The sequence below is a fragment of the Dipodomys spectabilis genome, unplaced genomic scaffold, assembly GCF_019054845.1.
Source record: "Dipodomys spectabilis isolate Male_0828 unplaced genomic scaffold, ASM1905484v1 ptg000105l, whole genome shotgun sequence".
NCBI lineage: Eukaryota > Metazoa > Chordata > Mammalia > Rodentia > Heteromyidae > Dipodomys > Dipodomys spectabilis.
Genome location: NW_024870782.1, coordinates 2,395,235 through 2,409,826, shown reverse-complemented (window position 1 = coordinate 2,409,826; position 14,592 = coordinate 2,395,235). Strand labels below are relative to the sequence as shown.

Genomic DNA, 14,592 nt, shown 5'->3' with positions numbered 1-14,592 from the left:
GAAGAGAGTAATTGTGTGACATCTTCTTTCTTTTACCTATATATAACACAGGAAGCCATTTCCTTATTTACATGCCTCTGTATACATGGAGAAAAATGCTAGGTTTCGAGTTTGTTTTCTATTTTGTTTTTGTTTGATTGGTTCATCCTAGAGCTTGAACTCTTGGCCTGGGCAGTGTCTCTGAGCCTGTTTATACTCAAGGCTTGTGCCCTACCACTTCAACCTCAGTGCCACTTGAGTCTGTCTTTTGTGGAGAAGTTTTTTGGAGATAAGATTCTAAGAAACCTTCCTGCCTGGGTGGACTTTGAACCATAATTTTCCTATCTTAGCATCCTGAATATCTATGATAGTTAAAAAAGTATAAATATAAATAATATTTGCAAGTGTTCTGATCTCAAGAATTCCAGTGGAGGAAAAATGATGCAGCTCAGTTTATTGTGGTGTTCTTTTCAGAACAAGGAGGACGTCACATTTGCAGAGGTGTAGTATTTTTTCAAAATAGAGATAAGGTATTCATGATGTGAATTAAGGAATTTTAAGGTGCCACTTACAAGTTGGAAACTGTTGGGCTAGGATGACTTTATGGCATAAATCTTGGGAATGATGGTCATAGAAATAATAGCTTACTCTGATAATTGCTTACTCTTGAAGAATTAATTATTACATATGCTTCATAGTTTTATCCTCTACCAGAATGTGGCTATTTTTCTGTTGACTTCTCAATCTGTAATACCCCATTGGAAACTGCATCTATTGCAGAATTGCATAACATGCAAACGTGTACTGTTTTGAATTTCTCAGGAATGTTGAGAATTTAAAAATGAGTAGTTATTAGTCATATGAATTTTGAAGAACACATATATTCTGTCCTCTTCACAACTAACTTACTTTTAAAAGTTAGGGTTTCTGTAGCATTAAACTGTTTTCTGTTTTAGAATGAGAAAGTACTAAATTTATTCTTTTTTGAAAAATTTGGCATGCATATTGTGAAAATATTGTCTAGTTGGATAACATTCAAGTTGATGACTCTCTGATAAAGAAAGGGTAATTAATTCAAATTAGATGCCAAATAGTACTAATTTTTAAAATATTACTACATAAAGAATATTATTTACTGTGCCAATACAGTGAAATTATATTTTACGCAGCTTATTTTTTCAATTTTATTATCAAAGTGATGTACAGTGCGGTTACAGTAATTGTAAGGTATTAAATCATAACTTTTCAAACTTGTTAACCCTCCCTCATTTTTCTCACAGTTTTCCTTCACCCCTTCACTCCTCACAAGTTGTAATGTATCTTTCCAACATATTGTCTTGTGAGTATTGCTATTGCATTGGTTTGCCTTTTGTCCTTTGTCTCACCATTATCCTTTTCCTCTTCCCTTCACTAATTAAGGCAAATGTATACACAATACAAAATGAAATACAGCAGGGATAAACCATAGGGGAAAAACCCAAAGAAAACAGAAATCACATAGTTCATCAGAAACAACAACCACAAATGAAAAAAATCTGTTTCCATATCTTGGAATTCATTTTGCTTAGCATCAGCTAATATGGTTATATATACACATAACAAAGCCACTGGAAAATAATAGCTGCATGGATACTATATCATGAAAACAGCATGTTAACTTTTTGATGGTAAAGGTGGAATTAGGATTGGTGAATTCACGGTTGTGATAAAGGATTTTCAAGAGTTTTAAAGTAATGACAGTTAAATTTTAATTGTTCAAAATTTTTAACAACTTAGCCTATTAAAAAATTTTAAATTTGCTGGAAGAATAGGCTTTCATGCAAAGAAATCCAAAGAGACTTAGTAGAGAGGGAGCATTGTGGATGAAGATGGATCTTTTTCACACTAAACAAACAAACCTGAGAAACCTTGTTGTAAATCCTGTAGGTTCCCTTGGATTTGTCCTTACCCAGGAACTATATTCTCACTGTTTGAAACAAAGTTGTATTGGAATTTAAATTCAAAGTTCTTAAAAAAGTAAGGCATCAAAATTTGTGAATTTACCTTTAATTACCAAACAGTAATTCTCTGAAAAAGATAATTTGAGTCAAAATATTTAGGGAGAAAATGCCCTCCACAATGAAAGACGGTGTTGGGATTACACATTTCTGTTTGTAACACTTTCCACAATGTATTTGGATGTGAAGCAGTGAAACACAGAAAAAAAATCTGATTGGATACTTCATACCAATTATTTCACATTTCTAAGTGGCTCACATAAAATAATATCCTTATTAATATGAGATAGTGAAGACTTCTGTTATTACATATGCCAAAAAGTTCAGAAAAGAATTGAGCAAACGAAAAAGTTAATAAAGAATAGTTTTCTTAGAAGCCTTAGCTAAGCGTATTGTCTACAGCAGTGAAGGGAGGCCGAAACTTTTTGATATAAATTGTGTTAGTATTTTTACTCCCTAAAGTGATTTTACAGAGCCCATTTGGCTCACTACAATGCAAGACATGAAAATAAATTCCACATCCAATGAGGCAACTTGAAGAGTTTTAAAAGACAAATAATGAAGATGTAGCAGTGGTGGAGCCCGTATAGTCCTTCAGCTTCACTAGACTTGAAGCCAAGAAGCTGTTATTAATTGGAACTCCGGCAAGAGCTAAGAGGAGGACATAGAGGTGGGACATAGAAGCATTGTCCTTTTGTAACAGACACTGTCTTCCAAGGTATGGGTGATTTAAATCTATTCTCCTCCATACATCTTGGTGAAGAAATGCAAGACCAAGAGAAAAATAATCTATTGAAATAATTTTGCATAGAATAACTTCACTGTTCCTGATACGGTATGTAAGGAGAATTTTAAGAGAGAAGATAAAAGTGCATTATTTTTTGGTTTCCTCTAAGCATCATGTTAGCAAAATATATCTTTGAGGTTAGACAATTCTGATTGAACCAACAAGTGATGGAGTACTTATTTTTGTGGGCACTTTAGACACAAGAAGTCTTTCAAGGTAAAAGAAAAAAATAAAGCCAAATATTTGTGAGCACATCTTCTTGGACTGGAGACAAAGTTTTACATTAGATTTCTCAGCATTAACATAGATGTTGTTTCATGGCGACCAAATGCAAGAGGGAAGGTTAATGTACTCACTTGGCCAATTAAACAGTATGAAAGAAGAAAATGGCAAATAATATTTAATGAATTACTTTGAACAATTACTTTGACAGAAGAAAGAAGGAAAAATATAATTCAAAATCAATTGACTTCAAAGTATGAAGAAAGAGTAGTGAAGAGAGATTAGAGAAAATATAAAGGATTGTTTTCTCTCCAGTGGAGTAATGGGTTCTTGATCTTGTTTCTTCCATTCTATCCTCACAAGCTACCAAGTGTGTCTCAGAACTGGATTATCCAGTTCAGACAGAAAACTCGTAGAAGAAAGATACTATTTGCAGCAGATGTAGGTGATTTATAACCTTAGACAATCTATTTAATTCTGTTCAAAATTCTCCCCTATTCCAAACTTCCCTCTTTGAACAGCTTTGCTTGCTTTTCCCAAGACTGCCATTCATTAACTGAATAAAATTTTGAGAGGTCATATTCATACTCTCTAGAGATTGCTGTTTGGTTGTGATTTTTGTGTGTTTTTGTTTCTTTTCGTGTTTTTTAACTGAATTTTAAAAGGTTGTGCAATTGTGTTACAATTAAATATATCCATCTAATTGCCCAATGCTCCTAGATCAGAGTTACTCCTTCCATCATTCTCAACCAATCCTTTCTCCAAGACTTATTTCCAATTTACCACTTCCTTTATCATATGTGTACATTGACTATTCTAGCTTTATTGCCCCTTGTTCATTTTTCATTCATTCTATGTCTTTAGTATATTTCCATTCTGGTTTCAACTTCCTTATAGTCATACAGTTAAACTGTCTATTAATACTTTGAAAGGTTTATATACATTCCATGGACTTTAAATCCTGCATATTCTTGAACTGATGTCAGCTTATATTTCCATAATTCATTCATCGGCAGCAACAATTTGCAAGACTGGAGACGTGAGACAGCTAAACATGATTTTATTCTCATCCATTTGGAAGATTAACCTTTAGTCAAAAAGAAAGTTAAAAAATGGCTTAGAATGTATTCCTAACTATGAATTTTTATAAATGGCTTTGTACAATGGTGTGATTCTTTTATTTTACATGGAATAATATTTTCTACTATCTATAAGTTTTGGAAATAGAAGAAAATTAAAATTTATACCTAGAGAGGAATACTATAGAAATAGAAGACAAATATTAGTTTTGTCATATCTCTGATGAGTACCCATATTCAAGACTTAAAGTCATTTCTTACTATGTTAGACAGAGAGGAAACATAAAATAACATATGATAAGGCAACTATTTGTGACTTTTTAAAATATACCTTATTAAATGATGAAATTTATTAGCTTAAGTTTGGGTTTGATATTTAGGAGGCTGATCTATTTAACACATTTCTGGAAGGCCCTTACTGAAAAACACAAATTTTGGGTGATACTATTTCTACACTTTAATGAATGGTTGAACGTGTTTGGCAATAGTGCTGTGTAAATAATTCAACTCTATTGTAACTTGCTCTCTATACTTGAAAAATTTGTAAGTTACTAAGTATCATCAACTTGTCAAATGTTATTTTGGCGAATGTGATTTTAAAAAGTTTATTTGAAAAGGAATACACTTTCCGGAGATTAAATGTAGATTATCATTGGTTTGAGAGTGACATTTTTATAGCACAGAACCATGTTGTACTGAAGTCCCAGTGTTTTGAAGCACTCCTTAGTGCTTCAAATGTTTTTTTCTGAATTACATTTGACCTCTAAGTAAAGTTTTCCGAGCTTTGGTAGACCAATTATCGATCTATCCTTCCAGGAACTATTTTTTGGCCCACTTATATTGGAATAAAATCTTTCATTAATCATAGGGGAGGGGTATTAAAAATAATCTTATGACACTTTGTGAACTTGTTCACTCATATTGGCTGGTCATCTGTAAGTTGAATGTTTGAATTACAGTACTTTCTCTCAAATTTTGTGCTCATCCTTCATTTTAAGTTGCCTTGCATTTCACAATTGCTTACTGCTAATTCCTGGATCTCAAGGAATTGGGGCCCTGAAACATAGGAAATGAGAAATTGAGATGGGTCTTCAATTACTTTGTGTTGACATGTTGCATGGGCCTGGGTGAGAAGTATTGCCCTTGTTATCTGATGATGCAGGTAACTGGGACCTGGGATCCTAGGACCCATGGGTACTGCAGAAGAATAATATTTTTTAGACATCTTAGCAAAATTTGGGCATAATCAGTAGGAATTTTTCAGAAATATGGAGAAAGACAGTTTGGGACAAGCGAGTTAAATCAATAAGCAGAACAGCAGACTAAAATCCATTATAGATTAGCGGAAAACATTGCTTTTTTTACCATGTGGATTCAGAAGACCAAGAACAGTTGGAATGTATCACAAGTTTATACTAAAGACATTGCATTGATACTTTTTATATTCTAATATATATTTTAAACCTAATTATTTATATTCCAATTCTATTTATTGGAATAAATAAATATCAATTTATTTGTCAAATTATCAACTAATTCCAGTAAGTTTCACTGTGTGAAATATAAGATCAGCACATATAAATATAAAATATATAACTATATATAATATAATTAAAAGGCACACGTTTTGCATTGTTCTGTTGTAGTGACTGTATCAAAAGCAAGTCTGTTTTAAAGTATTATTCCATTATCTCTACCTCAGTGTTTGATATAGTTAGACCTAAAGCTTTACCCTTTGTAGATTTACAGCATGGAGGCAAGAGGAAACACTGTGATTAAAACATTATGAATTTAATGCCTAATAACGAGGAGAAACACATGGACTTCTCCTGCGACTATGAAAATATTTGGTGATAAAAAGGCAGTAGTGTAAGTTCCTGCCCAGTTGGATGGTAGATAGGCCAGGACATTAAGTAATCATGCATACTAACAATTTTTTCACCTTCTTGGCTTTAGCTACTTTTGAAATGGAAGATATAATAAACAATTATAATTTGATAAAATACCTTCTAGTCTGAACAGCTCTGTTTGAACTGTTCAGCTCTCTATGATCCCTTGTAACCAAGATGAGTTTTGTTCCAGTAAGACAATCTATGCTGTCAGTGTAAGATATACTGGTTGGTCTGTTCCCACATGGAAGAAGGGTAAAGGCTCAGGTAGACATTTGTGCCAGTAACACCTCATTTGGGAAAATGTCAGCTGAAGAAGTTTAGAAGTAGCTCTTAAGCAACGCTTACTTTGAATCCATTAGGTCCACAAAGCTAATTCAGTTGGATAAATAAGTACTTGAAAAAGCCATCACCTTTGGACCTATCTATAAATAATTGAGAGTACGATCAAATTCCAAATAAAAAGACTTAAGATAGTCATTGACAAAAAAAATTTGCAAATGTGAGCAATCGACTGATCAATATAATTTTTTCCACTATTCACAGAATTTTAGAGAAATAAGATCGATAGCATTGTTAGGAACAATAAGGTTTCCTTTTTACAGGTAGGCACCCATAGATATAAGCCTGTATAAAGATTGCATCATTAACTACTTAAATTTAGAGGATACTACATGCTTCAGCAGTACGTATACTCAAATTACACTACAGAGGTTAACATGGCACTTGCACAAGGATAATATGAAAATTTGAGAAGTATTCCATATTTTTCACTCTTCAGATGCAAGAAATGAAAAACAGTTATTAAAAAGTTGATTACAAAATTACAAGTGTAACAATACAAGTAATTCATATAATTCAATTTAGTTTGATATCAGTGTATTAAATCTTCACCTCAGAAAAGCTTTTACATACCATAAACTTTACAAAACTTTTCAAATTAGACAACATTGTCATTTTATCCCAAAGAAAAATAATATTAAGACCTAGAAAAAAAAAAGGAATCAAACTGTTTCTATATGGAATGCAATCGGAAAGGACACATTAATGACTCTATATATTATAAAATAATGTAGAATTCAAAGTATATCTAGGAGACAATAAAATAAATTATGAACATTATGCAAACATAGAATATAGAATATTTTAAAATATATTTTTTCAGACAAGAACCAGAAATCTTGTAGTTCCTGTACTACTCATTTCAACAGGTAAGTTAAAATTATTTCTGATTAAAAAATCACAAACACTGAAGAAATCATTATACATGAATACAAAAACTATTGAATACTTTTTGGCATCCAATGCAGGCAATTCGCTTGGAAGAATTCCGCAGAATCCATGAATTTTTACAGTAAAATATTGGTGTTGCCGGGCACTGGTGGCTCATGCCTATAATCCTAGCTACACAGGAGACTGAGATCTGAGGATCATGGTTCAAAGCCAGCCTGAGAAGGAAAGTCTATGCTACTCTAATCTCCAATAAACCACTAGAAAACTGGAAGTGGAGGTCTGGCTCAAGTGGTAGAGTCCTCACCTTGAGTTGAAGATCACAGGGATACCTCCCAGGCCCAGAGTTCAAGCCCCATGACCGACCAAAAAGAAAAAGATATTCCTCATATTTGGATTGTGAAAATATTTTGTAGGGACACAAAAGATGGACTCGCATTTTTGAAATTTAAGAAACTTAACCAGACCATTAGTATTTAGGTGAACAATTTGTACAGCCTTCCACAACTTCATAGACGTAGTGATACATAGTTATCCTTTTGGCAATATCAAATGCAGTTTCTTCAATGTTGTTCTTCAGGCCTTGTTGTATATAGTGGTTCAACAGAAGGAGATCCAGCGTATCTTTTCCATCTCAATTCTCAGCAGCAAGATATAAGGGGGTCAAGAGGCCTTTAGTTTGGGCATTGGTATCTGTATCGTGATGAAATAAGAAAGAAACCATTCTGGTATTATTCCACGTATATGCACTGTGCAGGGGTGTTCAGTCATCTACAGTTATTGCAATGTGCCGCTTGAGACACCAACTCACTGACAATGTCCACTGTAGGCTTCTCGATGAAGTGGCGTATACTCATCGTCATCCCTACTATTCACATGAGTGGCCTTTTGGGAAAGAAGTCTCCGCACTGTAGTAAGCTGAATATTTTTGGCAGCCCAATGAAGAAATTTGCTGGGATCCTTCTCCACTGCATTTGCAATTGATACCATTCCTTACTTTTTCATCTTTTTCCTCATATTCCTAAGAATTGCCTAACCAGATACTTTGAGTGCCCGTGGGAATGAGGTGTCCATGTATTTCCTAATAGTTCACATTGGTTTTACTGGTCAGAAATATCCGGTGAATTTTCTGCATCTGTTTATTCACCATGATTTATTTTCTATTTTTCCGATTTTCCAATTCGAAATTATTCTAATTGGAGAGTAAGGAATTGATGGAGAGCAGAGGAAAGATGTTCCTCCGTATTCAAATGTACACACTGAAAATGAGAACCAGTGATGTCTTCATGTGCAGCTTATTCTAAGAATGAGAAAATAGGAAATAATGCCTTCTATATAAATGATTTGGAAAATGGCAGAGCAAAAAATGAAATGATGCAACCAAAAATATAAAAGCAAAACAAATTAGGATAATTATGGGCAATCATATTATCTATGAGAACCTAGAAAGGGAGAGAGAAAGAGACAGATGTGCAATGACCTAGCTAGCCACAAAATCCATGCCTCTGATCAATTTATAGAGCAAACAAAATTTTAATTTTTAAAAAAGGTGGAAATAGAATTTATGTATTTACTTGAAATTAGTAAATACATTTTTAGAAGCCTACATAAAGAGACATACCTTTGACCAAATTACAGACAATAAACTAATTCCTTGATAATTCTAGTAACAGATCTGACTGAAATCAGTTAAATCATACTTTTGCTGCACAATGAAGGAGTAAGAAGGTAGTAAAGCAGCTAGAGAAGGCAGGGAGATTGTATCTGTGACAAAACTTTGTGGAAATTGATATTGAGGATTTCTTCCTGGTGATCCACTTGCACTGGAAGCATGATTCTGAACTATTGTTGGCTGATACTGAACTATTAATTTGATCATTATATTCTACAAGAAGAAAAATGAGAATTGATAGTTAAGGACTACTAATACATTTTGACCTTCTCACTAAGCACTTTCAATCATCAAAATCACATGAAGACAATAGACAGGCCTCCTTTTTAGATGAAAGGAAGTGTCTTTAAAAAAACAAGGAATGTATGTAGTCATGCAAAGGACTTCTATTTTACCAATGCCTCATACATTTTTCTAATGTTGGGTACCAATAAATAATGGATCTATTAGAAAGCTCTTAAGGCTCATATGTTCAATAGTGAATTCTCTTACACTATATCATGGTATTTTTTGTGTATGGTCTTAAGAATAAATTTACATTACTAACTTGAATTTCTGACAGGACAGTATCATCACTGTACATCTTGCTTCTATACTCTCATTTTTAAATTACTATCTAAGTATGTGCATTAGATAACTCTAGAGGAAAAAGTAGAAGCCACACTGATGGCTTATGTCTTTAGTAGTAGTTAAGCAGAAAGATGAAATCTGAGGATTGTGGTTTGAAAGCCGACCAAGAAAAAAAAAAGTCCATTAGATTCTGATTTGAAAGTAACCAGCAAATGGAGCTGTGGTACAAGCAGTAAAATGCTAGCCTTGAGAAAACTGAAACAAAAAATAAATTCTGGGACAAAGCCAGGCCCTGAGTTCAAGCCCTAGTATTAGCACCAAACAAATGAATTAATTAATAAGGTAATTAATTAATTAAAAATAAATGAAGTGGTCACATGTAGAGAGGCAGGTAAAATGTAACATGCGTGGTGATGGTTTATGTATTATTTTGTAATAAGGCATATTATCATTTGTCCTAATCACTAATAATTTATTTGAATTTTTTTTGTACAATAAACCCTGAATTTAGCATGCATGTATATGTGTGTGTACATGGGTGAACATGTGTGTATGTGTATATGTGTGCGTGTGCTGTTGCAATGTTGCTTGCCAATGTGGACAGGGTGAGGCTGCAAAGAGCTAACTGTGTTGCAATGTTTTATTTATCAGTGTTCTGTCATGTCATTTCAGTGAAACCACCCTTCTGTAAATTTTATTTGTCTAATAATAATGCCATCATAATTAAAGCATTTACAACATTAAGTTAGATAAAGAGACTTTTTCAGCTCTTACTGTATGTTAGGTAAGAAGATACAGACATAATTAGGTAGTAAGTTATTGCTGTAAGATGATTGTCAGTACAAAATAGGTATTTGACCTCTTAAATTGGTTATATTTGTAAGATACACTCATGGAGTGATTTGGACTGACTTGACCAAACAGGTATTTCTCTCTGGTTATTCCTGTGAAACACAAGTTGGATAAACTCCGGATTTCTGTTGAAAATAACTTTCTTTGCAAGATCATATCTATTCTCACTAAGAGAAAATCAAACCCATATTACGTTTGAATATCCCATCTTATTGACTGAAAATAAGTATTGTGGATATGCTTGTTAGATATTCCTTTCAAAAACGAACAAACAAAAAGCATGTGTCATGTCTAGATTGTGGATGCATTTGAAGGTGTTTTGTATATGCACAGGGATCTTTACTAATTGCTCTTTTGTGGGAGTAACTACAGCAACTAACAAATAAGGCTTTTTGAATATCTTTTCCAGTATACATAACATCCCAGAGCAAGTCTTACAATTTCATAAAATCTTTTGAATATTTTAGTATTATTTCAGTACATTGACCATAGTGCTAAAATTTCTGAAATAAATATTGTTAAGATCTGAAAATGTAAGTGGATATATAGGCTTTTTATGCGTCATTTTATGAAAACACAGTTTTTATGAAAGTAAATGGAATAGAATAAAAGAATGTAAGTGAATTGGGTAAACTAATTATTAGTATAACTTTGTTTTCTATTAACAGTCCACTGAATGTACATGATGCAGTAAAATTATTTCCTTTGTGCCTCTAAACTTCAGTTAGTTTTAGAATCTTTATAGTTATGAGTGAACTTTTAGTATAAATAATGTTCTTTTAAAATGATTAGGAATAACCTTGTGTTTTGTGTCCTACTCCCAAGAACATGAGTTATTTTTAAGTGTTAATAGTTTATCATTATCATTATCATAGGGAATCATTATTATCATAGGGAATTAAAAGTGCAGTAGTATTGATGTCTTTTTAAACCAATTGTATTCACAAGTTGGAGAGTCTTTAATTCATACTTAGGTCTTGGTGTCTATGATTTTTTTTTTTTTTTGTCGGTCGTGGGGCTTGAACTCTGGGCCTGGGCGCTGTCCCTCAGCTCTTCAGCTCAAGGCGAGTGCTCTACCACTTGAGCTAGAGCGCCACTTCCGTTGGTGTCTAGGATTTTTAATCGCTCGTTCCTAACATTAGTGATAATTCAGACTGCATTTTTGGGTATATGAAAGGTCAAATATTTATCTGGGGTCAAAAGTGATTTTTATATCAGTCTTTCTTTAATAACATTTTAAAGTAGTACATTTCTCTCAAAATGTTGGGTATGAAAAGCAATCAAAATACTTCTAATGGTCAACAATTTAGGTGAGCTACAGTGTGGAAATGATTGCTCCAAAAGACCTGCAGTCTGTTTCCATCAGGAATTGGGCAGGTCATTCTTTCAGTAAGACTGTGTTAACCAGAGATGGGGTCCCCAGGCAGTGCAGTGTTGAGTGAAGGGATAAAATATGATTTCTACTATTTTGAGGTAGAAAACAAGAATGTTATAGTTTAGTAGTTCCTTTCTGCAGGGAGGTATCAATTGATTATGAACTTGGAGTTTTTATATTACAGTTACTTATTTTCTTTTTGTTGTTGTTGTTGGTCATGGGGCTTGAACTCTGGGCTCTTGTGCTGTCCCTGCGCTCTTCCACTCAAAGCGATCGCTCTACCACTTGGACCACAGTGCCATTTCCAGTTTACTAGTAGTTTATTAGAGATAAGAGTCTCACCGTCTGTCCTGCCAGAGCTGGCTTTGAATCACAATCCTCAGATCTCAGCCTCCTGAGTAGCTAACATTATAGGCGTGAGCCACGGGTGTCCGGCTTAGCTACCTCTTTTCTAACAAAGATAAAGTGAAATATTATTAAGTGTGCACAATAAGTTGGGAAATTTTACTAGAATTAGTAGACTGAGTGATGGTATTTAGTTATAAAATAGAATGAGGTTATTTGATATGGTGGGAATGGAACGCAGGCTAACACTTACCATGTGTGCAATATTGTACTAGTAATTCCAACTCTGAAGACTTAAATAACATAATCTTAGAATTAAAAATAGAGGTAGTTCCACTTTATGGGATTATTGTTAGGATTAAATTAGATACCAAAGGAAAAATATTTGGAAAAACAATCAGAGTTTGACACTTTCTACCTGTTATTTTATCATGTGATATATTCTAATATTTTTACTGTGATTTTTATATTGTGTCTATTTAGGATATGCAAAGTGATGTATTGAAATTCATTGCGTTGTTCAATTTTCTGTCAGTGAGAAGAAAATACCTGCAAAGACAATTTCTGAGAAGGAAATTATCATATTGACTCATGGTTTAAGATCAGATGTCTCCATTTTTTAAATTATATTTTTATTAAATAGTTGCACGAAGGGTTTTCCATTCAACGAATCAGTTTATAAGTACAATGGATCTTTACATAACTTTCTCACATCCTTCCAAACCTCACCCCACTTTCATTTTTTCTAGTTTCATGCTATCTGCATTGAATATTATAGCTTCACTCTCTACTTCCATAAGTCTTTTTATTCCTTCCATTTGTCTTCCCCTCACATTTTCCAAGTGATAGTTTCGTGGTATTCATTTTGTTGGATTAAAAGTTCAATTTTATAAGAAATTACACCTTTTAAATACTCCTCTGCAAATAGCATGCTTTGATTAATACTGTTGTTTAACTTGCATAAAATTCTGGCTTCCAAATACGCATCCTTTGTATGTCTGGCTCTGACTTCTTTTACTTAACATAATTTTATATCTATCCATTTCTTTGCAAATGCTGTTACAGTCTTTATAATGTATGGGTGCAATCCAATTGTGTATATGAGCAACACTTTCTCCAACCATCCCTCCGATAAAGGGCATCTGGGCTCCATAAGTTCTCGACGGTGGATTTTAGTTCTTGAACTAAGACTCAGAGATATCACCCAGACTCTTAGTTCAAGAACTAAAATCCACCCCCAAAAAGTATTTAATTTACACCTGTGTAAGTAAAGTATTTCCTTCACCCCAATACACATCCATGCTCATTTGCAAGGTAACTCTGTTATGTCTGGAGTAGCACATAATATTATTACTTAAGTAGAAAACATTGCAACGTGGGTAAACTCTATCTCTCTCATGAATTTTTCTCCACTCAAATATTCAAATCTTGCAATTATTCCCATTATTTAAAGTCATAGCTTTTTTTCTTTAATACCCATAATATTAGAGTTTGAATTGAGTGTCTTGTGTCTCCTAAATGGATGTTCTTACCACTTTGGCATGCCCCCAGCCCTAAAGTATCCTGATTACCTTTCAGATAGAATCTGGCTTCCTACTTGTGTATGATAGTGGGCTCAATCTACTTCATGTTATTCTTCCTGGAATTTAGAATAACAGGTGCCTGGCATTGTGAACAGTTCTTTCTGTCCAGTCTGAGCTTTAACCACTATCCTCACAACAGTAGACTCCCATGTAGTCAGGATTTTCATAAGCTTATCATAGCTATTTTTTAAAAATCTTTGCATTTCCTGCAGGTTCTTGAGTACTGAGTTAATTTGTGTTTTCATGGGTTGTTTTGTTTCTTTTGAATGTATGTGTTGAGTTGTTCCTCATTTTTCCTTTCGTTTGTTTCACTCAAGTTCTTACCAATAGTGCTGAGAAACCAATTTTTCTTTCTCAAGATAGTCAGGGTGAACATTATTTATTCCAATACAATTCCAGTAATATTTAAACACCTTCAGGAATTTCAAGAAGATGGCAGAGGAGAACCTGGTGGCTAAACAAGCTCTCACATAGAAAGCAATTCTAGTGTTCCAGTGAACACCCCTAGGCACTCCAAGTGTGCCATCACAGTACAGAGAGTTTGGCCAGAGAAGGAAAAACAGGTAAGGTGACAGATCTGAACATTTTCCAGCAGTCATGGCTGTGGTGGCTGTGGCGGCTTTGGTGGCATGCATAGCCACCATACCTACAAGCCAGAGAGTCTGGGACAAATGTGCCAGATGCAGCGGGCAAGCAGATTTTACTCAACACCAGCAAGACCTGACAAGTAGCAGATATCTTCATCCGGCAGATAGCACACTAGAGGCTACCCAGGAACCAACACTCCAGCGTGAGTACAAAACTGACATCCTCACTCCTTCTCAAAGGGAGCAGAGGAGGGCAGGCCACCCCTTCCCCCAACACCGGAGATATCCATCTTTGATACAGACAAAGGCCTGGCTAAGCAGCTAGCTCCAACTCAGTCCTTTGATGAAAACAAAAGAGTCATTTAGCTAGTCACAAATACCTACCCTGACCTGCCATTCTCAACTCCATCCATGGGAAAGTCACC

At 34.2% G+C, this 14,592-nt stretch overlaps 1 pseudogene; it reads left to right on the top strand.

Annotated features, from left to right (window-relative positions):
- The first annotated feature begins 6,627 nt into the window (after nucleotides 1-6,627).
- Nucleotides 6,628-6,724, top strand: LOC122114089 (annotated as a pseudogene).
- Nucleotides 6,725-14,592: the final 7,868 nt, after the last annotated feature.